Source organism: Rattus norvegicus, chromosome 8, assembly GCF_021556685.1.
Source record: "Rattus norvegicus strain SHRSP/BbbUtx chromosome 8, alternate assembly SHRSP_T2T, whole genome shotgun sequence".
NCBI lineage: Eukaryota > Metazoa > Chordata > Mammalia > Rodentia > Muridae > Rattus > Rattus norvegicus.
Genome location: NC_141541.1, coordinates 103,700,876 through 103,728,267, shown reverse-complemented (window position 1 = coordinate 103,728,267; position 27,392 = coordinate 103,700,876). Strand labels below are relative to the sequence as shown.

The 27,392-nt window shown below is 41.6% G+C and overlaps 1 long non-coding RNA gene across 2 annotated transcripts; it reads right to left on the bottom strand.

The window, feature by feature from the left end:
* Nucleotides 1-225: 225 nt before the first annotated feature.
* LOC102553774 (uncharacterized) lies at nucleotides 226-20,086 on the bottom strand. 2 transcript variants are annotated; one of them, XR_015628228.1, is made up of 5 exons: nucleotides 19,984-20,081; nucleotides 8,949-9,048; nucleotides 8,291-8,511; nucleotides 7,143-7,307; nucleotides 3,922-4,089 (listed from the first exon to the last, which is right to left on the bottom strand). It is a non-coding gene; the product is annotated as an uncharacterized LOC102553774 (long non-coding RNA). The 2 variants fall into 2 exon arrangements; XR_015628227.1 differs by lacking the exon at nucleotides 8,291-8,511 and having other exon boundaries at nucleotides 226-4,089; nucleotides 19,984-20,086.
* Nucleotides 20,087-27,392: the final 7,306 nt, after the last annotated feature.

Genomic DNA, 27,392 nt, shown 5'->3' with positions numbered 1-27,392 from the left:
CAAGACCAAAATAATTGTTCTAGGTGCTTGGACCACTTATGAGTCTCTGTCTTAACCACTGCTCAAGGTTCTGATCAAGTATGAGGGCTGCTCTAAGCTATGTAATGGAGTTATGGATAAAAGTTCAGCATACAAAGCTAGCCATACTTCTATACTGACAATGAATAATTTGAAAACAAATTCCATTTATGATAGCATCAGAAAGAATAAAAAATTGAAAAAACATTTACCAATGAAGCAAAAGACTAATTTATTTATTAGCAATTTTAATGTGTTTTGAATATGTTATAAACTAAATTTATTTTTACTGACACATGACATATGAAAATATAACATATTAAGTCATAAATGTTAACAAGTTGAGTTAGTGTGATATCTTGATACATTGCACAATGTTTAAATCAAATTAAACGTATCTGTTCAATCATTGTGGTGGTTTGAATATGCTTGGCCCATGGGAAGTGGCACTAATTCTATCAGACCTTCATAGAAGAACTCATACCAATACTATCCAAACTATTCCACAAAATTGAAACAGATGGAGCACTACCGAATTCCTTCTATGAAGCCACAATTACTCTTATACCTAAACCACACAAAGACCCAACAAAGAAAGAGAACTTCAGACCAATTTCCCTTATGAATATCGACACAAAAATAATAAAATTCTGGCAAACCGAATTCAAGAGCACATCAAAACAATCATCCACCATGATCAAGTAGGCTTCATCCCAGGCATGCAGGGATGGTTTAATATACGGAAAACCATCAACGTGATCCATTATATAAACAAACTGAAAGAACAAAACCACATGATCATTTCATTAGATGCTGAGAAAGCATTTGACAAAATTCAACACCCCTTCATGATAAAAGTCCTGGAAAGAATAGGAATTCAAGGCCCATACCTAAACATAGTAAAAGCCATATACAGCAAACCAGTTGCTAACATTAAACTAAATGGAGAGAAACTTGAAGCAATCCCACTAAAATCAGGGACTAGACAAGGCTGCCCACTCTCTCCCTACTTATTCAATATAGTTCCTGAAGTTCTAGCCAGAGCAATCAGACAACAAAAGGAGATCAAGGGAAAAAGGAGATCAGATTGGAAAAGAAGAAGTCAAAATATCATTATTTGCAGATGATATGATAGTATATTTAAGTGATCCCAAAAGTTCCACCAGAGAACTACTAAAGTGATAAACAACTTCAGCAAGTGGCTGGGTATAAAATTAACTCAAATAAATCAGTAGCCTTCCTCTACACGAAAGAGAAACAAGCCAAGAAAGAAATTAGAGAAACGACACCCTTCATAATAGTCCCAAAGAATATAAAATACCTCAGTGTGACTTTAACCAAGCAAGTAAAAGATTTGTACAATAAGAACTTCAAGCATCTGAAGAAAGAAATTGAAGAAGACCTCAGAAGATGGAAAGATTTCCCATGCTCATGGATTGGCAGGACTAATATAGTAAAAATGGCCATTTTACCAAAAGCGATCAACAGATTCAATGCAATCCCCATTAAAATACCAATCCAATTCTTCAGAGAGTTAAACAGAACAATTTGCAAATTCATCTGGAATAACAAAAAACCCAGGATAGCTAAAACTATCCTCAACAATAAAAGGACTTCTGGGGGAATCACTATTCCTGAACTCAAGCAGTATTACAGAGCAATAGTGATAAAAACTGCATGGTATTGGTACAGAGACAGACAGATAGACCAGTGGAATAGAACTGAAGACCCAGAAATGAACCTATAAACCTATGGTCACTTGATTTTTGACAAAGGAGCCAAAACCATCAAATGGAAAAAAGATAGCATTTTCAGCAAGTGGTGCTGGAGGTCAACATGTAGAAGAATGCAGATCGATCCATGCTTATCACCCTGTACAAAGCTTAAGTCCAAGTGGATCAAGGACCTCCACATCAAACCAGATACACTCAAACTAATAGAAGAAAAAGTGGGGAAGCATCTTGAACACATGGGCACTGGAGAAAATTTCCTGAACAAAACACCAATGGCTTATGCTCTAAGATCATGAATCGACAAATGGGATCTCGCAAAACCGCAAAGCTTCTGTAAGTCAAAGGACACTTATTAGGACAAAACGGCAACCAACAGATTGGGAAAAGATCTTTACCAATCCTGCGGTAGATAGAGGGCTTATATCCAAAATATACAAAGAACTCAAGAAGTTAGACCACAGGGAGACAACCCTATTAAAAATGTGGTTCAGAGCTAAACAAAGAATTCACAGCTGAGGAATGCCGAATGGCTGAGAAACACCTAAAGAACTGTTCAATATCTTTAGTCATAAAGGAAATGCAAATCAAAATAACCCTGAGATTTCACCTCAAACCAGTGAGAATGGCTAAGATCAAAAACTCAGGTGGCAACAAATGCTGGCGAGGATGTGGAGAAAGAGGAACATTCCTCCATTGCTGGTGGGATCGCAGACTGGTACAACCATTCTGGAAATCAGTCTGGAGGTTCCTCAGGAAATTGGACATTGAACTACCTGAGGACCCAGCTATACCTCTCTTGGGCATATACCCAAAAGATGCCCCAACATATAACAAAGACACATGCTCCACTATGTTCATAGCAGCCTTATTTATAATAGCCAGAAGCTGGAAAGAACCTAGATGCCCTTCAACAGAGGAATGGATACAGAAAATGTGGTACATCTACACAATGGAATATTACTCAGCTATCAAAAAAAATGACTTTATGAAATTCATAGGCAAATGGATGGAATTGGGAAATATCATCCTGAGTGAGGTAATCCAATCACAGAAAAACACACATGGTATGCACTCATTGATAAGTGGCTATTAGCCCAAATGCTTGAATTACCCTAGATGCACAGAACACATGAAACTCAAGAAGGATGACCAAAATGCGAATGCTTCACTCCTTTTTTAAAAGGGGAACAAGAATACCCTTGGCAGGGAATAGGGAGGCAAAGTTTAGAACAGAGGCAGAAGGAACACCCATTCAGAGCCTGCCCCACATGTGGCCCATACATATACAGCCACCCAATTAGACAAGATGGATGAAGCAAAGAAGTGCAGACCAACAGGAGCCGGATGTAGATCTCTCCTGAGAGACACAGCCAGAATATGGCAAATACATAGGCGAATGCCAGCAGCAAATCACTGAACTGAGAAGGGGACCCCCGTTGAAGGAATCAGAGAAAGGACTGAAAGAGCTTGAAGAGGCTCGAGACACCATATGAATAACAATGCCAGCCAACCAGAGCTTCCAGGGACTAAGCCACTACCCAAAGACTATACAAGGACTGACCCTGGACTCTAACCTCATAGGTAGCAATGAATATCCTAGTAAGAGCACCAGTGGAAGGGGAAGCCCTTGGTCCTGCCAAGACTGAACTCGCAGTGAACGTGATTGTTGGGGGGAGGGCAGTAATGGGGGGAGGATGGGGAGGGGAACACCTACATAGAAGGGGAGGGAGAGGGGTTAGGGGATGTTGGCCCAGAAACTGGGAAGGGGAATAACAATCAAAATGTAAATAAGAAATACTCAAGTTAATAAAGATAAAAAAAATTTAAAAAAAAGAAGGTGTGCCTTTGTTGGAGGAAATGAGTCACTGTGGGGCCTGACTTTGAGGTCCTATGTTTAAGTTCTGTCTAGGGCAGGAAAGAGAGAGCCTCCTTCTGGCTGCTTATGGAAGCAAGTCTCCTGGTTGCCTTCAGATCCAGGTGTAGAACTCTCAGCTCTTACAGCACCATGTCTGTCTGCACACTGCCATGCTTCCTGCCATGATGATACTGGACTAAACCTCTGAATCTATAAGTCAGTCCCAAGTAAATTTTGTCCTTTATAAGAGTTGCCTTGGTCATGGTGTCTCTTCACAGCAATATAACCCTAATTAAGACAAAAACTTAATTATGATAAAATTTCCAAAATTTTTCCTTCTCATATTTCAAGAGACACACTAAAAACCATAAAATGTTGCTGGCAGACATTGTTGGGTAGGGAGACATTCTGTATTTTTGATTGGTAGATTCATATTAAGATATCCATACTTGTCCAAAGTGATCCACAGATTCAATACAATTCCTGTCAAAACATCAAATGATATTTTTATGTTCAGAAATAGAAAGGGAGTTCAAAGTTCATGTAGTGCTATTAAAGACTATGAATAACTAATTTTTAAAGGCAACGAAAGCAGAAGAAGCAAACTAATTGACTTAAAAACACATTACAAAGCTATAGTAACCAAAAGGTATGGCACTGGCATAAAGACAGACATAAAGGCTATTGGAATAGAGGAACAAGTTCAGAAAGAAACCTTCACATATGTAGTCAAATGGTTTTTGACAAGGATTTCTAGACCAGTAAGACAGTATTTTCAATAACTGTTTCTGGGGAACCACATGCAAGAAAATAATAAAACTGATACCCCACATTGTATCATATATTTAAAATGGAATCAAGAGCTAAAACTATAAAACTCTTAGAGGTATACCTAGGGAGGAAAGTTCATGGTTTGGCAATCTCTTGACACATGAAGAATGGGCAACAAAAGAAAGAACAGATAAATTGTGCTTCGTTGAAATTATTAATATTAATACTATTTTATTATGCATCAGAGGCCATCATCACTGAATATATTTTCCTAAAGATAATAGCAAGTGCCTCGAAGGAATATAGGAAGATGCTCAATGTCAGCAAGCACTAGAGAAATTTACAACCTCCATGAAGTTCTGTACTATCCCAAGCAGGATGGCAAAGGCCCCCTAAACTGAAAACGAAAGCATTTGGCAGGATGAGCAGACACTGGGACCTTGGAGTGCCCCGGGAAGTGGGAAAAGTGTCTCCATTGTGAAGGACAGTGTGGTGATTATGTGTGATTAACACCGCACATAAAATCACCACACAGTACACATTGCTACTGTGTATGTATCAGACATTGGTGGGGCATTCATAACCAAATGATGTTCATAGCAGCTTTATTCACAGCAGCCGAAATAGGCATATAGCTTAGGTGACCATTGGTAGATGAATAGATAACAAAAGCATGTATACAGACAGCAGAATATTATTCAGCCATAAGGAATAAAACCCTTAAAAAAGAATATCTTGACTTTTTATATTTGAGAATTTCACACAAGATATTTTGATCACGTTCATTTTCTTTCTTCAGTTACTCCAAGATCCCCACACACATTCCTGTCCACAAATTTCATGTTGTCTCTCATTTAAAAAAACCCATCAAGCCCACTTTGTATGGCTGGGTGTGGGGACTGCCCTGGAATGTGCTTGACATACCAAGTGCCATACCACTAAGGAAAACAGCCCTTTCCCATCAGCAGTCAAATGCTGATAGCTCATTAGCTGGGGTTGAGACTTCACGGCCACCTCCCCTCCTCCACCTTAGGCTTTTAGCCTGGCTTGAGCTTGCACAGGGCCAATACGTGCTGTCACAACTACTGTGAGTTCATCTGTGCAACTTCCCTGTTGTGTCTGGGAAAGACAGTTTCCTTGATGTTATCCACCACCTCTGGCTCTTAAAGTATTTCTGCCCCTGGACTCCACATCGAGGGGAGGAGTGTGGTACAGATGTCCCATTTAGGACTGAACACTCTAGACTCTCTTATTCTCTGCAACTGACAAGTTGAAGGTCTTCGTGTTAACTACCATCTACTGCAAGAGGTTACTCTGAAGAGAGTTGGAAGATGCACTGATCTACACAGCAATAAGTCATCAGGAGTCATTTTTATGCTTTGTCAGTTTAGCACAATGACAGTGGTAGGTTTCCCTGGAAGGCACATAACCTAAGACTCATAACCTAAGACTCATAACCTAAGGCACATAGGCTATTTAGTCATGGTTCTTGACCTCTCACATGGATTCCATATTGGACAGCAGGCCTTACATCCACTAAGAAAGATTGAGGAGGGACCTATTTGGGGGTGGCTTGAAGGGAGGAAAGGGAAGAGAGAAATATAATTAAATTATAAGTTCAAACATTAAAAAGGGGGGAAAAGTGGTTGGTGGTTGCCACAACATTTGTGTTACTCTGCACTGGTGGGCACATCTTGTCAGGCAGGTCATTGCTGTGGTGTGCAGAGCTCACAGCTGGGTGAGACGGGCCATTGATTCTCCTCTGGCATAGTGTGTGCTTAGCACTTCCAGCTCTGTGAAAGCCAGGCAACAGGGCTGAAGTTTCAGGTTGAGACCCAGCTAGATTTCACTATGTTCTAAGACTTGAATATGTGACATTTGCAGCAATAGAGTCTTCCTTTCCAGTTCCAGGAGGTAATCAATAGAATTGGCAATAGCCTACAGTGTTTCGGGTGGGTCTCTGTGAGACCTCATGGGCCAATAACTCAGAAAGGGGTAACCCATTTTTGGTTTTAGGATTTTTATTTGGTAGGATATAGTGTCTAGTTGGGGTATTTCCCCATTATATGGTAAATCTATTTACATTTTTTATACATGTATACACAGTAGGGAACTTCCACAGTAATAGGTTTCCACATCCCTTTTTGAAAGGTCCTTAGTATTAATTAGTCTTGTTTATAAAGAATAAAATTCTTATACATACTACAACATGGATGAACCCTGAAAACATGTAAGGCAAAATAAGGCCAACATATAGGACATGTGTCATATAAACCCCCTTATTAAAGGTACCTATAGAAAATACAAAGGCAGCTAGCACAGGCTTGGAGGAGGGGACAGCAGGAGCTATTGTTCAATGGACGTAGGAGTTTTCAGTTGGAAATAACAGAATTCTGCAAGTGGGTAGTAATGACTAATACACATCAATTTGAGGTGTACAGTGTAAATGCCTTGAGCCACACCTTCAAAAGGTCTTTGATGGTGGGTTTATATATGTATATTTTATCACAATATCAAAGATAGCCAAGGTTCACATTGCTACCTTTGGCTCAACCTGGCACCACCATCGTTTCTTTAACTGTTGTTCACAGTGTATTCCTCTAATAAAGAGTTCTTGGTTCTCATGAACAATGGGGTTGTTCATCTTCAACAGTAGCACACACACACACAGTTGTTTCAGAAACTGCCAAGTCAAAATCCCTTCAAGGAAAAGCTTGCCAACAACAGCCTGAGTTTACTGTACATTCTTTTGACTTTGGTCTTACCAGGTTGGGTTGGGATTCTGTTTCCAGAACGACTTGGCTCTGTTCCTTTCTTCCACATGGTATTCTGTGTGGCTATGTCATTCGCCTCAATACATTCAGATCGATTCGTCACAAGTGCCGCTTGACAGCAATGAGATAATGCATGTGATGTATCTGGTACACCACCTGGCAAAGAGAAGAACTTTACACTGTGACCTGGACCTGAGCTTGTGGCCTGGTTTAGCATTTTCCAAAATTACTCCATACCCAGGGAATGTCAAGAGAGCTGCAATCTGATTTGGAATGTCCCCACACCTGTGAGTCTCAACACACTAAAGAGTCATGAGGATTGCATCGGAAGGGCTCGCCTTTATTGGGCATTGTGCTCCTGACAGCAGAACTATTTACTGGGAGATGATAAATCTATATGTTTAAATGAAGAGTAATTACGAAAGACGTAGTCATGCTGGGGACAGAGGACCCAGGGTGTAAAACTGCAGATACCCAGAAATTGAGACTGTACTGTCTTTCCTTAGCAGCCCTTCCACTCTTCTGTGTCACTCTGCTTTTTTGCAGTGTTGGCCCTATTGGAGAAGTGGCTTGGGAAGGAGAGGGATATGCTGGAAGGAATGAGGCAGCCAGCTCACAGAAGCGAGGGACAGCTGCCAGACTTCACTTTGCAATGATGGGCCAGAGCAGCTCTGAGAACTCAGGGCCAGGAGTTAGTATCTCTGTGTCCATGCCATGGCTGTTGGCTTGAGGCCTTGGATTTTTCCCGATGTCAAATTTTATGATACTCTCAAATAAAACCCCAGTGTCAATTAAACCATTAGAGCTGATTTAATACAATACCAAGCTTAAGGCATGGGATTTGGGGGTGGGCAGAGTGGATCTTCCACTGACCAGTCATGTGTTCCTTGGCATTATTTAACGTCTACAAGGCCCAATTTACTCATCAATATGGGGAGGAGGTTCTGGCAGAGTTAAAGCACAGAAGTGGGACCAGAAACTTGTGTTGATTTCCTGGTTCGCACTGGCCACCCAACCATGGAGAAGTTATTTGGTGCCTTTACACTCTCCCCTTATCTACAAAATGGGTACTGACTCTCAAAGGCTTGATCTAAGAGGTTCCTGAGATGGTTAGTGTATCTTGCCAATATTATTTTTACCATAAGCTTCTGGAGAATTAAATTAACTCTTGTACATGTAGTAGTTGCCAGAGGGCCTTCACTGTGGTGAGTCCTTAATAAATGGTGGGCGGTAGTTTAAATGGCTTCTTGGCTGTTGGTGAATTATCTGTGCTCCCTCACATTTGTGTGGGTAACTGAGTTCTTGTTGATTGCTCCCCATTGCCCTCTGCTCTTCACATGGTTCCAAAAACTGCAGCGACCTAAAGGAGACTTTTATGAGAATGCTTATCAACTCATTCAATTCAATCACATAAATTCCTCGCAGAGCCTGACGTGGTGAGACTCATCCCCAATTATGAAGGTCTTTCTGCTTTTAGAAGTTGAAGCTGAGAACGTATTCTAGTAATTTAGGTAAAGACAAATGTAGACCATCTTTTTCATGAGTGTGAACTCACTGGTCTCAGTTTCTCCAGGTTTGGGACATTGGGCTTTGCTTGTAGACACAGGGCTATTTTGACCACTCCCTTTACAGCACTGGAGTCTCATGAGTAAAACCCGAACATTCCCCTTTGCCTTGGGTACTGCATCTGAAGTGACTTTCTTTTTGTGACCTTCCTTTTTTTCTGCATTCTGCACCTTTCAGTTGTTCCCTGTCCTTATGACCCATCACCTTGTGTTTCTCTAGAGGCAGTCTTACCTCTTGCTCTGGGGCCTCCGATGTCCATGGTAGCCACCTACCCCATGATTACCTGCTGACACTGTCCTTGTGATAGGTGGAAGTTATTCTGCCAGCTCTTCTGAAAAACAGGGAAGTATGAAGAATTAATTTGGACTCTCTTGTCACTGTGTCATATCATCTCACGGTAGCCCCAGGCCTGGGGCTTTCCAAACTTCCAGACACCGCTGTCCTCCAATGTTGCTCTTTCTTAGATGTACTTTTTTGGTGTGCTTTGAGCCTCCAGTGTAGGCTTCCCTGTAGGTCACACCACTCAATAATTCCTCATCTTCTGGCCAGATCAGCCTTCTTGGTTCCTTAAAATGACTTTGTGGAATGCCCCAGGAACCTCCTGACCTAAATGCTTCATGCTCTACTCTGTAGGCCTCTTGTAATACCCCTGTGTCTAAAATCCCTGTACATTTCTTGTTTGTGAGAGCTGTAAGTTTCCTTGTGACTTTCTGTTTGAAAAGCAGCTTCCCTACACTGTCTCTACTGATCTTCATGAGAGGAATAAGATGAGCTACAGGGATCCTTAGGGTTCAGATTCTAGATACAGCCTTATGGGTGATAACGCACACCCAGCATTATCTTGAAAGAACCCTTAAGCTCCTATGAGATGTACCTTACGTTGTGCTGGCAGACACACTTTGTGTGGTGACACAGATGTGTAGTTTTGTATTGTAGGACATGGTAGGCCATAGAGGCACGTATGTAGAACACAGCTTGCAGAATTTTGCTTCATGATCACTGATATCATTATCCTGCAGCGCTGTCGTAGTCTAAAGAGTCCTTGAGGTGCCTGTGTCCCTCAGATCAAAAAGCCAGGTAGAGGTTGCTGGCCCATAGATATATTAAGGGATGGATACATGGCTCTGAAGCATGGAACTGGGCCTCAAACTCGTCTTCTTTTTGTCTTCTTTTGCTGTGTCACGGGGGATATAAGAGATCTAATAGTTCAACTCCAATTTTCTCTTTCCTTGATAGTTCATTGCCTATTTCCCCAAATTCTAAGTTGTACACAGAGGAATTCTCCCCATAAAATTCTGCTAATTTTGCATAGTCAGCCTAGTGTTAGATTTCTGTCCTGAATAAATAGTAAACTATCTGCAGGCTTTTGGAAAGGCTGTGTTGTAGGTGAAAAATGACTGCATTTATCAGAATATGGTTAACTTTAGTTTGCTCATTTGGCCATTTATAATCTTCTTGAAATAAATCCCTAATTGACCACTCTTCTGTCAGTGGAATAACACATCTGGAGCTGCAGATTGAGGCAGTAAAGGGTCCTCAGAGGCCCTCTGTGTGAGAAACAGTGAACAGTCCCTACTAGGGTGCCAGAGGCAGGATCCGGTGGGAACTAAAGTGAATCAGAGTGCTTTGAGCAAGGCACGAGGCACAGGACTCACGGTGTAAGTGAACATGGAGACTCACCACCCAGAGAAAGTCTGTATCAAGTATTGACTATGTACCTGTCCCCGTGTTGGGTAATACAGAAGACAATCACATTCAGGCTTGGCTTCTGATACATCAAACCACGGTTGTCAGAATCGGGAAACCCAGTTTTGAGGGTTAGTATCAAGGAACCAGAGGGGCAATGATATAAGCTGGTATAAGACCTGTCACCGTGATTAAGTTAGAAGTCTGAGTGCAATTGGTATTTAGGAACGTGAGGTGGTGGAGGATTGCATGTGTTGGGGAAAGCTTCCTGGAGAAGAAGGGTTTCGTTTTGGTCTTTGAAGGAAGAAATGTATCTAGCATGGTTTCCAAAAGCACTCCTTTATTTATTTCTAAAAGCGAGGCTGTTTCTGAACCACATGCCTCGTCTAAGGGACGGCTGTCTCCAGTTTCCTAAAATACAAAGCAGGTAGCAAAACACATCAGAGGGTTGCTTCAAAGATTCAGATGAATGTGTCTTTTAACCAGGCGCCAAGTTTTTAACAAATGGCACCGAGACAACTGGACTCAAGTGAGCTTCGACTCTTGAATCAGCCCACATACAAATATGGATGCATAAAAACGGTGAAACGGATTATAGACAAAATAGATAAAGTCAGAACTGGAAGGTTTCTGAGGGAAAACAAGGGAAATGTCTTAGTAATGTCAGAGCAGCTAAACCTGTCAGGGCATAAAAAGCACTAAACATGAAAAGGAAATTGCAGAAATTACTTCAAAATCAATAGTCTTTGGTCATCAAAAGAAATCACTTAACAACTGTCCAAAATGAAATTGAGAGGAGAAAACAAATCCCAAGCTGGACGTGTAGCTCAGTTTCAGAGTGCGGGTACAGCACGAGCCAGGTCCTGGCTTTGATCACAGAACCAGAAAACCAAACCAAACCAAACCAAAGCCTATGTCTACTACCAATACCACCAAAACCACTTAAGACTAAAATTAACCAAGGAGGCGAAAGGCCTGTGTACCGAGAATGACCAAATATATGGTAGGTATAAAAACAGACACAAGTGAATTTGGTGTGCTGTGTCCATAAACTGGGGGGCTTGGTGCCATTAAAGGTTCACACTACCCAAGTTTTCTTATTTTCAGTGCAGTTGTCGTGAGAGTTCTAATGATATTCTTTTTCCATAGAATATCATTTCCATAGAAATGATATTCTTTTTCCATAGAACAATCTTGGAGTAATAGTGCCATAAAAGTAAGGATAGTATTCTCCATAAAAATGCAAACAGATATATACAGATATGTACAGATATATAAAAAATAAAATTAGACTCTTACTTCACATCATATATGAAAATCAACTCAGAGGATTAAAATGGGCACCAGTGGGAGGAGAAGCCCTTGGTCCTGCCAAGGCTGGATCCCCCCAGTGTAGGGGAATGTCAGTGTGGGGAGGCAGGAAGGGGTGGGTTGTTATGGAGTGGGAGTACCCTCATAGAAGAAGAGGGAGGGGGATGGGATAGGGGTTTGTAGATGGGAAACTGGGAAAGGGGATAAATTTGAAATGTAAATAGAAAAATATCCAATAAAAAGAAATTTAAAAAATTCAACATAAAAAATGAAACTGTAAAATGCCTAGAAAAACACATTGGGGAAAGCCTCCGTGATCCTAGTCTTTGACAATGATTTCTCTGGGTATGAGCTGAAAGGCACAAACAAGAAGACAGAAATAGACTAGTGGGATTACATCACACTAGAGAGTTCTGGACAGACAGGGAGACGGTGAGCAGTATGAAAAGATAACCCATGAATGAAAAAGAAATATTTGCAAGGTATGCTCACGCCCAAATGTTATCCAAAAATTTCAATAGTAACGGAGCAACTAACCCAGTGGAAGAAACATTAGAATCACATGAGATGTTGTCTCACGGCTGATAGAGTGGGTACTGCTGAGAAGAGGAGAGAACTCACAGGAAAGGGGGTGTCACGGGGTGATGCACATTGACTGCCTTCACTATATGAACAACATGAGTGGGGGATGGTCAAACCCAAATTACATAATTTTCTGAATGGAATCAAGTCCTAAATAATAATAATAGAAAGCATGGAGGAAGAGTTCACGGTGAGGGCCAACTTCTTAGCAATGGTAGCTGTGGGCATTGCAGGAACCACTGCCAAGAGCTTTAAGTCTTGACGCTCTACCTCGTTAAGATGGTGGTTCTGTCAGTCACCTCCTGTGGGATTCAGATGGGACTCTGGCCAGAGTTGGGATGTTCATTCTGTTCCTCCCAATGGTGCACTTTATCTAGGACAGATTTCAGGACAGACTGTTCAGCAGCATCTCCACCCCTCACGCCACGATCATGAATGGACTCCTTCCTCCTTCCTTTTCTTATTTTCTTTCCTTTTCCCCTTTCTCTTCATCAGTTATATTTAGTTATTTTTTTTTGAGGTAATGTCTTTTATGTAGCTCAAGTTGGCTTGGGGGTCATGGTTCTGCCTCAGGCTCCTAAGTGTTGGGAGTGAAGACATCTACCATCACACCTAGTTTTTAATCTGTCATCATTAGTCTACTGTTCCAAAGACAATTTACTATAGCTTATTAAAACACACACAGTTACTTGTGTAGAAAATGGGAAGCCAAACCCTCAGAGAAACAGACAACATTTGGTTCTGAACCCTTCCTATGTGCAAGCTACAAGAAGGCTCAGAGCTCCTTAACTACAGCAGCCAAAAGGGAAACGTGGTTAGTTAGGAAGACCACAGAGCAGACTTGCCCTGTTCCAGTTGGTTCCCTTAGTAGAGTAGTAGACCAGCAGGGGAGGAACTGGGTTTTTTCGTTCTTGATTCTTGGCTAATTTTGCTTCAGGAAGGCACCAATGGTCTGGGAATGAATGGCTGTGGGCTGCTTCATATCCCCAGTCTCTGTGGTCTTCTGAGAGGCTCTGCTATTCGCTGTGTGCTCACCTCCTATTGGTCTTCTGCAGACTCACTTTTGATGTGATACTACTCTTGCATTCTGGCCAGATACCCTTGTCACTGGGTGGTCAATCCCAGCAGAGTTCTTTTTGGTTCTTTTTGACCCTTTTTCTTTGATTATGATAGACTTGTTTTTTTCCCACTTCCAGGGTTATTTTAGACTTTAAACTTTCTTAAGGTTTTAGTAGCCTTCGTGGAGTACATGGGTATAAGAAGAGTATAGATCAAGGGCCCTCTCCTGCTGATCCTTTTAAGAATGGACTTCTTAAGTGGTGTCAGTTGATGGTCCTGCTATATATTATGGGCCTATCTTCTGCTTCTCTCTAGGGGTTACTTCCCCTCAGACCTGCCATTTGGTAGCTGCGGATGAGATGTTGAGAGAGATCACCAAAGTTAAATCCTGATGTTCATGAATGGGCATCTTGCGTGACTTTAAGCATAGTGGGTTGTGGAGCGAGATCTCAGGCTTACTTCTAAGATGGTGGCAGGCACTTCAATTGTTCAGGGCTTGCCTGCTGTATAGTAAGAGAAGGACGTAACACCACAGGTTGTTGTGAATGTTAGACAAGATCTAACACTTCAGCGTGCCATGAAAATTCTTGTTTTTTTTTCCGCTGTAAGTTCTTAAGGAGCGAACAAGAGGAAATTTTACAAACTTGATCCTAGGTGCGGCGTTGGTGGTACAGTGGTGAGCATAGCTGCCTTCCACAGATTTGATCATAGATTTGATTTTGTAAGTTGCATTTAGACCTGTAGTGGAGGACAGATATTCTCTGTCATGAAGACAGGGCTACACAATGCAGAAACATGATTCCAATTCATTTCTTGTTGTTGTTGTTCTGAAGATTCTTGGGCTCCAAAATTGTTAATTACTCTTTGCCTAAATATTTACCTTCTTCCTCCTGATATTGATAAGTAGGCATTACAAAAGGTATCTCCTGTCTTACTTCCCTTGAGAGGGAATGTTCATGACAAGTCAAGTTTAGCAGCTCATCACATGTCTCTTTTTGTTTGGATCGCCAGCAGCACAGAACTATAATCTATTGTTAAAATGTCCAAGTCTCCCAAGGTGCTTCAAGTACCTTTTTCTTTACCTTCTTTTTTCACCTGGTATTTCTTCCTAGGCCATTCAGATAGACTGGCTGGATGCTTTTCTTTTGGTACAAACCTTTTTCAAAAGTGTAAGTTTATAAGTTGAAGCTATAAATAATGTGATTACATCATGACACACTACAAATGTTGGCCCATAAAAGGGTGAGATCCTATTCAGCATTGTGCTGGCTGTCTTGCTGGATAGTAAGAGGCTCTCTGGAATTTTAAAGCAGCTGTTCAAACATTGTTTCCTACAGAAGAAAGTAGATGCAAGCAGAGGTAGAGTCCTTCAGTCCTCTAGGGCTTTATAGAACATCCTTCGAGATGTTATAGCTCTCTGTGTAGAATGCCTACCCAAGTGGATTTCTTGCTTTCATTGTATGTGTGTGTGTGTGTGTGTGTGTGTGTGTGTGTGTGTGTGTGTGTGTGTGTGTGTGCATGAAGCTAATACTTGGCACCTGGACCAATGCTTCTTCAAGCTTTCAAATACATATGAGTCATTTGAAGACATCTTTTTGTAATATGAACACTAGTCGCTTACAGCAGGTCCAAGAGTCTGCTTCTATAGCAAGCTTCCAGTCAGGCAATGAAGATGCCATTTGTCTGTGGGCTATACTTTGGGTGGCAAAGATTAGAAGATGCATGACCCAGTCTGTCAAGTAGAAAATCCTGTCTTGTCTGTGAGTCACATTTCCTAATCTCAGAACTACGTCACCACATCTGTCTTCTCCTTAGCATTTAATTCTTTTTCTTTTTCTAAATAAAGCTTAGTTTATTTTTTATTTTTTCAAACAATATATTTTGCTCATGTTCTTTCTCTGCTCCCCCTAATCCTCCTAGAACCCCCTTCTTCATAGTACCTGATTTCTATCTCCCAAGTGTCTTCTGCTAGGGATGTATACTCTTTTCTTTCTAATGAGTTTTCATTTTCTTCTTTTCCCATCTACAGCACTTGTTGAAGCTCACTCTCTAAGCAAATACACTTGCAAATATATTTACAGTGATATCAGACTAATCCACTATCCCAGTCTTAGAGATGGCTTGGTATCTGTGTTAGGTTCCGCAGGATCTCGAGTCTAGTAGGTGGGCACTCATGGATTTTTGCTGCTGAGCAATGGGCTTGAGATTCTAAATGTTGTGTATAATTGAGAACCATGTAAGAAACTGACAAAATTTAGTGACTTTCCACTACACCTTTACTTGTAGAGACAGAGGCAAATGCTCTCTGTAGTCGCTGGCTTTTAATAACTTGCTGTGTGTACTAAAGCTCTGACTGCAACAGAGTATTGACTGAATATATGTATTTGCGTTCAAGCACTGGTGAATTTGGAGCAATATCTGTAAGACTAATCGGCACATATTAGGTCACAGAGACCCAAAGTTACTCATAACCCCAAGGACTGTGTTTGGAAATACTGCAAAAAACGTGCTGTGAGGTTGTACACATAAAGCCTCCATTTCTACACCATACCATGTGCTGTTTACATAGTCCTTCCTGTTAGCCTTGGCATTTCCTGCCTCAGTCAGGGTTTAAACGGGGACATCAAGTATACTTAGGATCTCCTACCTGCCCACCTGATGTGAGACTTAGAAATACAGAGTCATACTTAGCATGGCATTGTAGAGCTTTACACAGAATTGGACTTTTCTCTGTTGAGTTATTTGGTAGATCATAATTCCCCATGCAAAGGAAAGGCTACACTTATACATCAACTCATCAGTTATTGGTTGTCAGTTATCAGTTATTAGGGCATCCAAGTTGACTAACAATATATTAAAAATTATAACAGTATATTAACATTGTAGTAGATTGAAGATTTCCTGTGGAATATTTTCACCATAATTGCCCTTCATTTGTTGTGGTTTCATGAGCGAGTGGCAAAGGCCATTCTGGGAGTAGCAATTTGAGTATGCGTCAGATATATGCTGGCACTTCTGCTGAAGTGCCAAAACCAGTAACTATTAGGTCATAAATTCCTCTGAAGTTTGACTGAACACGTGCTGGGCACATTTAAGAGTTGACCAAAAATTTGCACATGAGTGCAACAAACACCTCCCACCTACATGACGAGAAGATTAGAGATCAAGTGGCTTGATAGAGGCCACCAACCCTTTGTTCCAGGAGAAAGGGTTTGGTTTTTCTTGCTGTGCTCTCTCTGTGTGTGTGTCTTCCTATGGCACTGACACAGGGTCCTATGAACGTTACCTAGGTAGCATGCATGTTTACTTTGTGCTGTCCTTCTTTCCCCCATAAGACGCAAGGGTGACCCACGGAGGTGCATGAAAGCAAAGCCACTTACTTCTGGAGGCTGCCAGGGCTGAGCGGAAGGGGAGGGGCTTGTTGAAGTACAGGAAGCTGAGCGTGGAACTATTTTTTTTTTTTTTTGATGAAGCCTAGCCTGGTTCTAAGCGTAGACTTTCATTATTAAAAGCAAGCTTATTTGTGGGCTGACAGGAACTGGAAAATTTTCATCTATTGAATTGTGGTCTAGGCACAGAGAAGAAAGGCTTGATGGGGGAAATATGTAGGCCCACTGCGGAGATACAAAGGGCTGGCCAGACGTTTTCTTTTCCATTTCTCCCTTAGACACCTTGCTGTATAGTCTGCACCAAGCATCACTCAATTGTATTTTCCTCCATGTACAGCCTACATATGGAATACCAGGCCGGAATGTTACATAACAAGACCTAAGTTAGAGAATAGCAACGGTAAGGGTAGAGGCATGGCAGGGAAGAGGAAGAGGAGGGGTAGAAAACAAAGGAGAAAAAAATACTGTTTTAGTATTCTGAGACATGTTCGGAAGCTTCGGTCCCAAGACGTTACCTCACTCGATGCTTTTTTCCTTGGATTAACAAACACCCTTCCTCCCTTTGACTCTGGGAAGTTGTTAATTGAAGCAGAAATATTCCTAGGGCATTGGCTGTTCAGGCTGTATGAATTTTTTGGAGGGTGGGGGGTGATAATTGGACAGGAGGTGGGATCAAGCCATCATTCCTGCTCAGAAACCTTTGGTGACTCTCTAATGCCGATGTGCTGCAGTCTGGAAAATCAGGGTGGCGGGCAAAGTGCGGCAGGATTGGCCCTGCTGCTCTTCAGGGCGGGGATTCTCTGTCCCTGCCTCATACATTGCTCTCAGACATCTTGCGGGGTCTATAGTGCTCCCTGCGTTCTGTTCCCATTGTGTGCATCTTCATCAATATCAGGCTGGAGGCTGGGTGTGGTGAAAAACACCACCAATCTAAACTAGCCTAGAGGCTGAGGCAGAAGGAGGTTATCAAGTTAGAGGCCAGCTGGGGCTACATTTGAGACCTCATCTTAAAACAAAAATGGCTGACCCATTGAGCTGGCTTCAATATCCTCTTTTCATATAAAGCTTTCCTTCAGCATCCTAAGTGATTCCTCCTTCCCTTACGGCTGCTAAATGCAGATAAGATGGCTTTATGTGCCAGCAATTAGAGAGAGGGTGAGGAGAGATTTAGCAAGTGAGAGCTAACGAAAAGCCTCTGAACAAATTAGGGCCTCCTTTATGTGTTTGTCATCAGTGTCCCAGTGTTTTTGTTCCCATATCTAAGATCTACCTTTTATTCTCCTGAGTCTAATGAGATCTCCTCACTTCTTGGAGTGAGTGCCTCTCCCCTGCCAAGTACAAAGCAATCCTTGGGTACACTCCATTCCCAGTTTCATGCACTAAGGAACTGGCTAGTGAGCACCTCCTCCTGCAAGTGCTGAACTTAGTAAGCCACTTGCAAAAACTCCTGTTGTTTCCAGACTTAAACGTTTATGCCATGCTGTAGATTTGTCCATATAGAACTCTAGCATGTCACCTGGCCTTGCAGACTTAGATGACCCATAATTGACTGCAGGTATCTTGGTAAGTCTCAACATTGATGCAAATCCTTCCCCACAGAGGACTTTGTACATTGTAGGTGCTTCATATAAGGGTTGCTGCATGATAAACCATATGATCTGAACCTAGAGAGAAAAGCCTAGTGAGAAGCTGAACAGAAGATGAGCTGTGAACAAGGGGCTGGGTGTGCCAGTGACCGTAAGGCTGCCATTTTGCCTTGCACCAGGCTGAAGCATTCTACTTATGTAAGATACCAGACTTGCAGGGAAAGAATCCTCCCTGTGTTTCCTCTGTGTATATGTTCAGTCTCTCTCTCTCTCTCTCTCTCTCTCTCTCTCTCTCTCTCTCTCTCTCTCTCCCTCTCCCTCTCCCTCTCTCTCTCTCTCTCTCTCTCTCTCTCTCTCTCTCTCTCTCTCTCCCCCTCTCTCCCTCTCTCATATGTGTGTATTGTGTGTGTGTGTGTGCATGCAGGAGGCACAGATATGGACTTGGGAGTTGGGGGAAGCTGTAGCTTTGACCAACTTTCCAATACAGAATGAAGTTTTGGATTTTCAGTGGGTCTGAACACTTCTACACACCAAAACCATGGCACTGTTCCTTAGCTAGGTAGCAAAATGTAGCACAAATATTATCTCCATAACAAAAAAAGTAGACAAAAATAAAAAGACCTGAACCAGTGTTTTAGAGTAAGCTTCTCTTCTGTGGAACCTTCTGGATTTGCACAGTTCATGAGAATGACTCCTTAATAGCACTGCAGCACTTAATGCCTGATGCTGCCCAGTTTAGCTCTTGCTTATGACATCTTGATATATTTCCCAGTCTAGTTAGATTTGCGGCAGAGTGCTTCAGTAGGATGCCAGTTTTTAAGGGTGTAGAAAAGTATGTTGGGGGAGTCATCTCTAAAGACAAAAAGAAAAAAAAAAGATAACCGAGTTTGCTTCTCTGGAAAGATCAATAGACTTTTTAAGAAATAAGCTACGAGTGACCAAAAACCACAAGAGTTCAAACCATATCCGGTGTAACCCTGGGAGAGAATTTCTGCTGCAGAAGGAAGTTGGCTGTTCTTGACGTGAGCTACAGTATTCTGCAAGAATGTGAGGGCAGCCAGACTCCTGATCTCACTGATGACGGTAGAGGTTTGCTTACAAGTCATATCTGACACGAGGGGAATGGACTGCCTCAGTGGGAACTGATCTCTTCAGCTGACATGTGCAAAGAGAGAGCATGTGGATGGATGTGTATATATGTATGTATGTATATATATATATATTCACACATATGTTATCAAAGTCAGTGATTAATATTATGAAACCCCCATCTCATTTTAAGTAGTTTCTCTTTATGTGACGTGCATTATTTTTAAAACACAGCACAGACACTTCCTTTCAATTCTCCCCTCCAGTGCCTCTGGCATTATTCATTCAGAAACTTTCAATGGGGGGGAGGGGGGAGGACTTAGAAATGCTTTTTAACTACAGCTCACATCATTAGTGTTACTGCTGTCTAAGCAGAAAAACAATGGGATTCAGCTTAGCAAAAGGCTTCAGGAAAACATAAACTCTGAAGGGTAATAGATCTGCGTCTCAAATGGTTTTTCTGTCTAATGAGCGTCCTAATGAATTTTCTTTTCAATTAGAATATTTTCACAGATCTCAGAATGGTTAACCCAGGACCGTTTTGTTGGGATAATCTTCACTTACTGAGATGTGTTGACTCCGAGGTCACCAGTCTTTACTTAGTTATTGCCCCACCAGCCTTCTCTGGGCTGTCCCTCTCCTCTGAGGCCCTCACAGCTTGAGATCAACTGATACAATGCCAGAACTCCAGGCTGTTCTTTCCAGCTCTATGACAGACATTCTGAAAGGTTTCATAGACAGTTCTAACTCCACAGGTCTAGTGATATTGTCTCTAAGCAACACATACACTAACATCACCGTGACATCGTCTGCAAATTCAAGTCAACTCTGTCTTATATTTTTGTTCCCTACAATCAATAACTGCTGAGCCTTGTTGCTACTGACCTTGAAATAATATCAAGAAAACACTCTCTTGTGTTTCCTTTTCTATTTCTGCTGCCTTAGTTCAGGCCACAGCATTTCTCACTTGTCTCGAGTAGGATATAAGATGGCTATTGCTTTAGGTAGGATTTTACTGTTGTGAAAATACACCATGACCAAGGAAATTCTTTATTATTATTATTATTATTGGATTTTTTTAAAATTTACATTTCAAATGTTACTCCCTTTCCCAGTTTCCCGGACATAAGCCACCTTTCCCATCCCCCTCCCCTTCTATAAGAATGCTCCCCTCCCCAAACATCCCCCCTTCCTGCCCTCTTCCCCAACATTCCCCTACACTGGGGGGGGGGTGTCCAGCCTTGGCAGGACCAAGGGCTTCTCCTTCCATTGGTGCCCAACAAAGCCATCCTCTGCTACATATGCAGCTGCAGCCATGGGTCAGTCCATGTATAGTCTTTGGGTAGTGGTTTAGTCCTTGGGAGCTCTGGTTGGTTGGCATTGTTGTTCTTATGGGGTCACAAGCCCCTTCAGCTCTTTCAGTCCTTTCTTTGACTCCTTCAACGGGGGTCCTGTTCTTAGTTCAATGGTTTGGTGCTAGCATTTGCCTCTGTATTTGACATGCTCTGGCTGTGCCTCTCAGGAGACAGCTATATCTGGTTCTTGTCAGCATGCACTTCTTAGCTTCATCAATCTTATCTAGGTTTGGTGGCGCATATATATTGGCCACATGTGGGGCAGGCTCTGAATGGCAGTTCCTTCAGTCTCTGCTCCAAACTTTGCCTCCATATCCCCTCCTATGAATATTTTTGTTCCCTCTTTTAAGAAGGAGTGAGGCATCCACACTTTGGTCATCCTTCTTCTTGAGCTTCATGTGGTCTGTGGATTGTATCTTGGGTAACTCAAGCTTTTGGGCTAATATTCACTTATCAGTGAGTACATACCATGTGTGTTTTTCTGTGATTGGGTTACCTCACTCAGGATGATATTTTCCAGTTCCATCCATTTGCTTATGAATTTCATGAAGTTATTGTTTTTTTTTTTTTATTAACTTGAGTATTTCTTATATACATTTCGAGTGTTATTCCCTTTCCCGGTTTCCGGGCAAACATCCCCCTCCCCCCTCCCCTTCCTTATGGGTGTTCCCCTCCCAACCCTCCCCCCATTGCCGCCCTCCCCCCCATAGTCTAGTTCACTGGGGGTTCAGTCTTAGCAGGACCCAGGGCTTCCCCTTCCACTGGTGCTCTTACTAGGATATTCATTGCTACCTATGGGGTCAGAGTCCAGGGTCAGTCCATGTATAGTCTTTAGGTAGTGGCTTAGTCCCTGGAAGCTCTGGTTGCTTGACATTGTTGTACATATGGGGTCTCGAGCCCCTTCAAGCTCTTCCAGTTCTTTCTCTGATTCCTTCAACGGGGGACCTATTCTCAGTTCAGTGGTTTGCTACTGGCATTCGCCTCTGTATTTGCTGTATTCTGGCTGTGTCTCTCAGGAGCGATCTACATCCGGCTCCTGTCGGTCTGCACTTCTTTGCTTCATCCATCTTGTCTAATTGGGTGGCTGTATATGTATGGGCCACATGTGGGGCAGGCTCTGAATGGGTGTTCCTTCAGTCTCTGTTTTAATCTTTGCCTCTCCCTTCCCTGCCAACGGTATTCTTTTTCCTCATTTAAAGAAGGAGTGAAGCATTCACATTTTGATCATCCGTCTTGAGTTTCCTTTGTTCTAGGGATCTAGGGTAATTCAAGCATTTGGGCTAATAGCCACTTATCAATGAGTGCATACCATGTATGTCTTTCTGTGATTGGGTTAGCTCACTCAGGATGATATTTTCCAGTTCCAACCATTTGCCTACGAATTTCATAAACTCGTTGTTTTTGATAGCTGAATAATAGTCCATTGTGTAGATGTACCACATTTTCTGTATCCACTCCTCTGTTGAAGGGCATCTGGGTTCTTTCCAATTTCTGGCTATTATAAATAAGGCTGCAATGAACATAGTGGAGCACGTGTCTCTTTTATATGTTGAGGCATCTTTTGGGTATATGCCCAAGAGAGGTATAGCTGGATCCTCAGGCAGTTCAATGTCCAATTTTCTGAGGAACCTCCAGACTGATTTCCAGAATGGTTTTACCAGTCTGCAATCCCACCAACAATGGAGGAGTGTTCCTCTTTCTCCACATCCTCGCCAGCATCTGCTGTCACCTGAGTTTTTGATCTTAGCCATTCTCACTGGTGTGAGGTGAAATCTCAGGGTTGTTTTGATTTGCATTTCCCTTATGACTAAAGATGTTGAACATTTCTTTAGGTGTTTCTCAGCCATTCGGCATTCCTCAGCTGTGAATTCTTTGTTTAGCTCTGAACCCCATTTTTTAATAGGGTTATTTGTCTCCCTGCAGTCTAACTTCTTGAGTTCTTTGTATATTTTGGATATAAGGCCACTATCTGTTGTAGGATTGGTAAAGATCTTTTCCCAATCGGTTGGTTGCCGTTTTGTCCTAACCACAGTGTCCTTTGCCTTACAGAAGCTTTGCAGTTTTATGAGATCCCATTTGTCGATTCTTGATCTTAGAGCATAAGCCACTGGTGTTTTGTTCAGGAAATTTTTTCCAGTGCCCATGTGTTCCAGATGCTTCCCTAGTTTTTCTTCTATTAGTTTGAGTGTGTCTGGTTTGATGTGGAGGTCCTTGATCCACTTGGACTTAAGCTTTGTACAGGGTGATAAGCATGGATCGATCTGCATTCTTCTACATGTTGACCTCCAGTTGAACCAGCACCATTTGCTGAAAATGCTATCTTTTTTCCATTGGATGGTTTTGGCTCCTTTGTCAAAAATCAAGTGACCATAGGTGTGTGGGTTCATTTCTGGGTCTTCAATTCTATTCCATTGGTCTATCTGTCTGTCTCTGTACCAATACCATGCAGTTTTTATCACTATTGCTCTGTAATACTGCTTGAGTTCAGGGATAGTGATTCCCCCTGAAGTCCTTTTATTGTTGAGGATAGCTTTAGCTATCCTGGGTTTTTTGTTATTCCAGATGAATTTGCAAATGGTTCTGTCTAACTCTCTGAAGAATTGGATTGGTATTTTGATGGGGATTGCATTGAATCTGTAGATCGCTTTTGGTAAAATGGCCATTTTTACTATATTAATCCTGCCAATCCATAAGCATGGGAGATCTTTCCATCTTCTGAGGTCTTCTTCAATTTCTTTCCTCAGTGTCTTGAAGTTCTTATTGTACAGATCTTTTACTTGCTTGGTTAAAGTCACACCGAGGTACTTTATATTATTTGGGTCTATTATGAAGGGTGTCGTTTCCCTAATTTCTTTCTCGGCTTGTTTCTCTTTTGTATAGAGGAAGGCAACTGATTTATTTGAGTTAATTTTATACCCAGCCACTTTGCTGAAGTTGTTTATCAGCTTTAGTAGTTCTCTGGTGGAACTTTTGGGATCACTTAAATATACTATCATATCATCTGCAAATAGTGATATTTTGACCTCTTCTTTATCCCTTTGATCTCCTTTTGTTGTCTGATTGCTCTGGCTAGAACTTCAAGAACTATATTGAATAAGTAGGGAGAGAGTGGGCAGCCTTGTCTAGTCCCTGATTTTAGTGGGATTGCTTCAAGTTTCTCTCCATTTAGTTTAATGTTAGCAACTGGTTTGCTGTATATGGCTTTTACTATGTTTAGGTATGGGCCTTGAATTCCTATTCTTTCCAGGACTTTTATCATGAAGGGGTGTTGAATTTTGTCAAATGCTTTCTCAGCATCTAATGAAATGATCATGTGGTTCTGTTCTTTCAGTTTGTTTATATAATGGATCACGTTGATGGTTTTCCGTATATTAAACCATCCCTGCATGCCTGGGATGAAGCCTACTTGATCATGGTGGATGATTGTTTTGATGTGCTCTTGAATTCGGTTTGCCAGAATTTTGTTGAGTATTTTTGTGTCGATATTCATAAGGGAAATTGGTCTGAAGTTCTCTTTCTTTGTTGTGTCTTTGTGTGGTTTAGGTATAAGAGTAATTGTGGCTTCATAGAAAGAATTCGGGAGTGATCCATCTGTTTCAATTTTGTGGAATAGTTTGGATAATATTGGTATGAGGTCTTCTATGAAGGTTTGATAGAATTCTGCACTAAACCCGTCTGGACCTGGGCTCTTTTTGGTTGGGAGACCTTTAATGACTGCTTCTATTTCCTTAGGAGTTATGGGGTTGTTTAACTGGTTTATCTGTTCCTGATTTAACTTCGATACCTGGTATCTGTCTAGGAAATTGTCCATTTCCTGAAGATTTTCAAGTTTTGTTGAATATAGGTTTTTATAGTAAGATCTGATGATTTTTTGAATTTCCTCTGAATCTGTAGTTATGTCTCCCTTTTCGTTTCTGATTTTGTTAATTTGGACGGACTCTCTGTGTCCTCTCGTTAGTCTGGCTAAGGGTTTATCTATCTTGTTGATTTTCTCAAAGAACCAACTTTTGGTTCTGTTGATTCTTTCTATGGTCCTTTTTGTTTCTACTTGGTTGATTTCAGCTCTGAGTTTGATTATTTCCTGCCTTCTACTCCTCCTGGGTGAATTTGCTTCTTTTTGTTCTAGAGCTTTTAGGTGTGCTGTCAAGCTGCTGACATATGCTCTTTCCTGTTTCTTTCTGCAGGCACTCAGTGCTATGAGTTTTCCTCTTAGCACAGCTTTCATTGTGTCCCATAAGTTTGGGTATGTTGTACCTTCATTTTCATTAAATTCTAAAAAGTCTTTAATTTCTTTCTTTATTTCTTCCTTGACTAGGTTATCATTGAGTAGAGCATTGTTCAATTTCCACGTATATGTGGGCATTCTTCCCTTATTGTTATTGAAGACCAGTTTTAGGCCGTGGTGGTCCGATAGCACGCATGGGATTATTTCTATCTTTCTGTACCTGTTGAGGCCCGTTTTTTGACCAATTATATGGTCAATTTTGGGGAAAGTACCATGAGGAGCTGAGAAGAAGGTATATCCTTTTGCTTTAGGATAGAATGTTCTATAAATATCCGTTAAGTCCATTTGGCTCATGACTTCTCTTAGTCTGTCGACATCACTGTTTAATCTCTGTTTCCATGATCTGTCCATTGATGAGAGTGGTGTGTTGAAATCTCCCACTATTATTGTGTGAGGTGCAATGTGTGTTTTGAGCTTTAGTAAGGTTTCTTTTACGTATGAGGTGCCCTTGTATTTGGGGCATAGATATTTAGGATTGAGAGTTCATCTTGGTGGATTTTTCCTTTGATGAATATGAAGTGTCCTTCCTTATCTTTTTTGATGACTTTTAGTTGAAAATTGATTTTATTTGATATTAGAATGGCTACTCCAGCTTGCTTCTTCTGACCATTTGCTTGGAAAGTTGTTTTCCAGCCTTTCACTCTGAGGTAGTGTCTGTCTTTGTCTCTGAGGTGTGTTTCCTGTAGGCAGCAGAATGCAGGGTCCTCGTTGCGTATCCAGTTTGTTAATCTATTTCTTTTTATTGGGGAGTTGAGGCCATTGATGTTGAGAGATATTAAGGAATAGTGATTATTGCTTCCCGTTATATTCATATTTGGATTTGAGGTTATGTTTGTGTGCTTTCACTCTCTTTGTTTTGTTGCCAAGACGATTAGTTTCTTGCTTCTTCTAGGGTATAGCTTGCCTCCTTATGTTGGGCTTTACCCTTTATTATCCTTTGTAGTGCTGGATTTGTAGAAAGATATTGTGTAAATTTGGTTTTGTCATGGAATATCTTGGTTTCTCCATCTATGTTAATTGAGAGTTTTGCAGGATACAGTAACCTGGGCTGGCATTTGTGTTCTCTTAGGGTCTGTATGACATCAGTCCAGGATCTTCTGACCTTCATAGTTTCTGGCGAGAAGTCTGGTGTGATTCTGATAGGTCTGACTTTATATGTTACTTGACCTTTTTCCCTTACTGCTTTTAATATTCTTTCTTTATTTTGTGCGTTTGGTGTTTTGACAATTATGTGACGGGAGGTGTTTCTTTTCTGGTCCAATCTATTTGGAGTTCTGTAGGCTTCTTGTATGTCTATGGGTATCTCTTTTTTTAGGTTAGGGAAGTTTTCTTCTATGATTTTGTTGAAGATATTTACTGGTCCTTTGAGCTGGGAGTCTTCACTCTCTTCTATACCTATTATCCTTAGGTTTGATCTTCTCATTGAGTCCTGGATTTCCTGTATGTTTTGGACCAGTAGCTTTTTCCGCTTTACATTATCTTTGACAGTTGAGTCAATGATTTCTATGGAATCTTCTGCTCCTGAGATTCTCTCTTCCATCTCTTGTATTCTGTTGGTGAAGCTTGTAGCTACAGCTCCTTGTCTCTTCTTTTGGTTTTCTATATCCAGGGTTGTTTCCATGTGTTCTTTCTTGATTGCTTCTATTTCCATTTTTAATTCCTTCAACTGTTTGATTGTGTTTTCCTGGAATTCTTTCAGGGATTTCTGCGATTCTTTCAGGGATTTTTGCGATTCCTCTCTGTAGGCTTCTACTTGTTTATTAATGTTTTCCTGTGTTTCCCTAAGGGAGTTCTTCACGTCTTTCTTGAAGTTCTCCAGCATCATGATCAAATATGATTTTGAAACTAGATCTTGCTTTTCTGGTGTGTTTGGATATTCCATGTTTGTTTTGGTGGGAGAATTGGGCTCCGATGATGCCATGTAGTCTTGGTTTCTGTTGCTTGTGTTCCTGCGCTTGCCTCTCGCCATCAGATTATCTCTAGTGTTACTTTGTTCTGCTATTTCTGACAGTGGCTAGACTGTCCGATAAGCCTGTGTGTCAGGAGTGCTGTAGACCTGTTTTCCTCTCTTTCAGTCAGTTATGGAGACAGAGTGTTCTGCTTTCAGGCGTGTAGTTTTTCCTCTCTACAGGTCTTCAGCTGTTCCTGTGGGCCTGTGTCTTGTGTTCACCAGGCAGCTTTCTTGCAGCAGAAAAGTTGGTCTTACCTGTGGTCCCGAGGCTCAAGTTCGCTCGCGGGGTGCTGCCCACGGGCTCTTTGCGGCGGCAGCAACCAGGAAGACCTGTCCCGCCCCTTCCAGGAGCTTATGCAGCCTCAGGAGTGCCCACCTGACC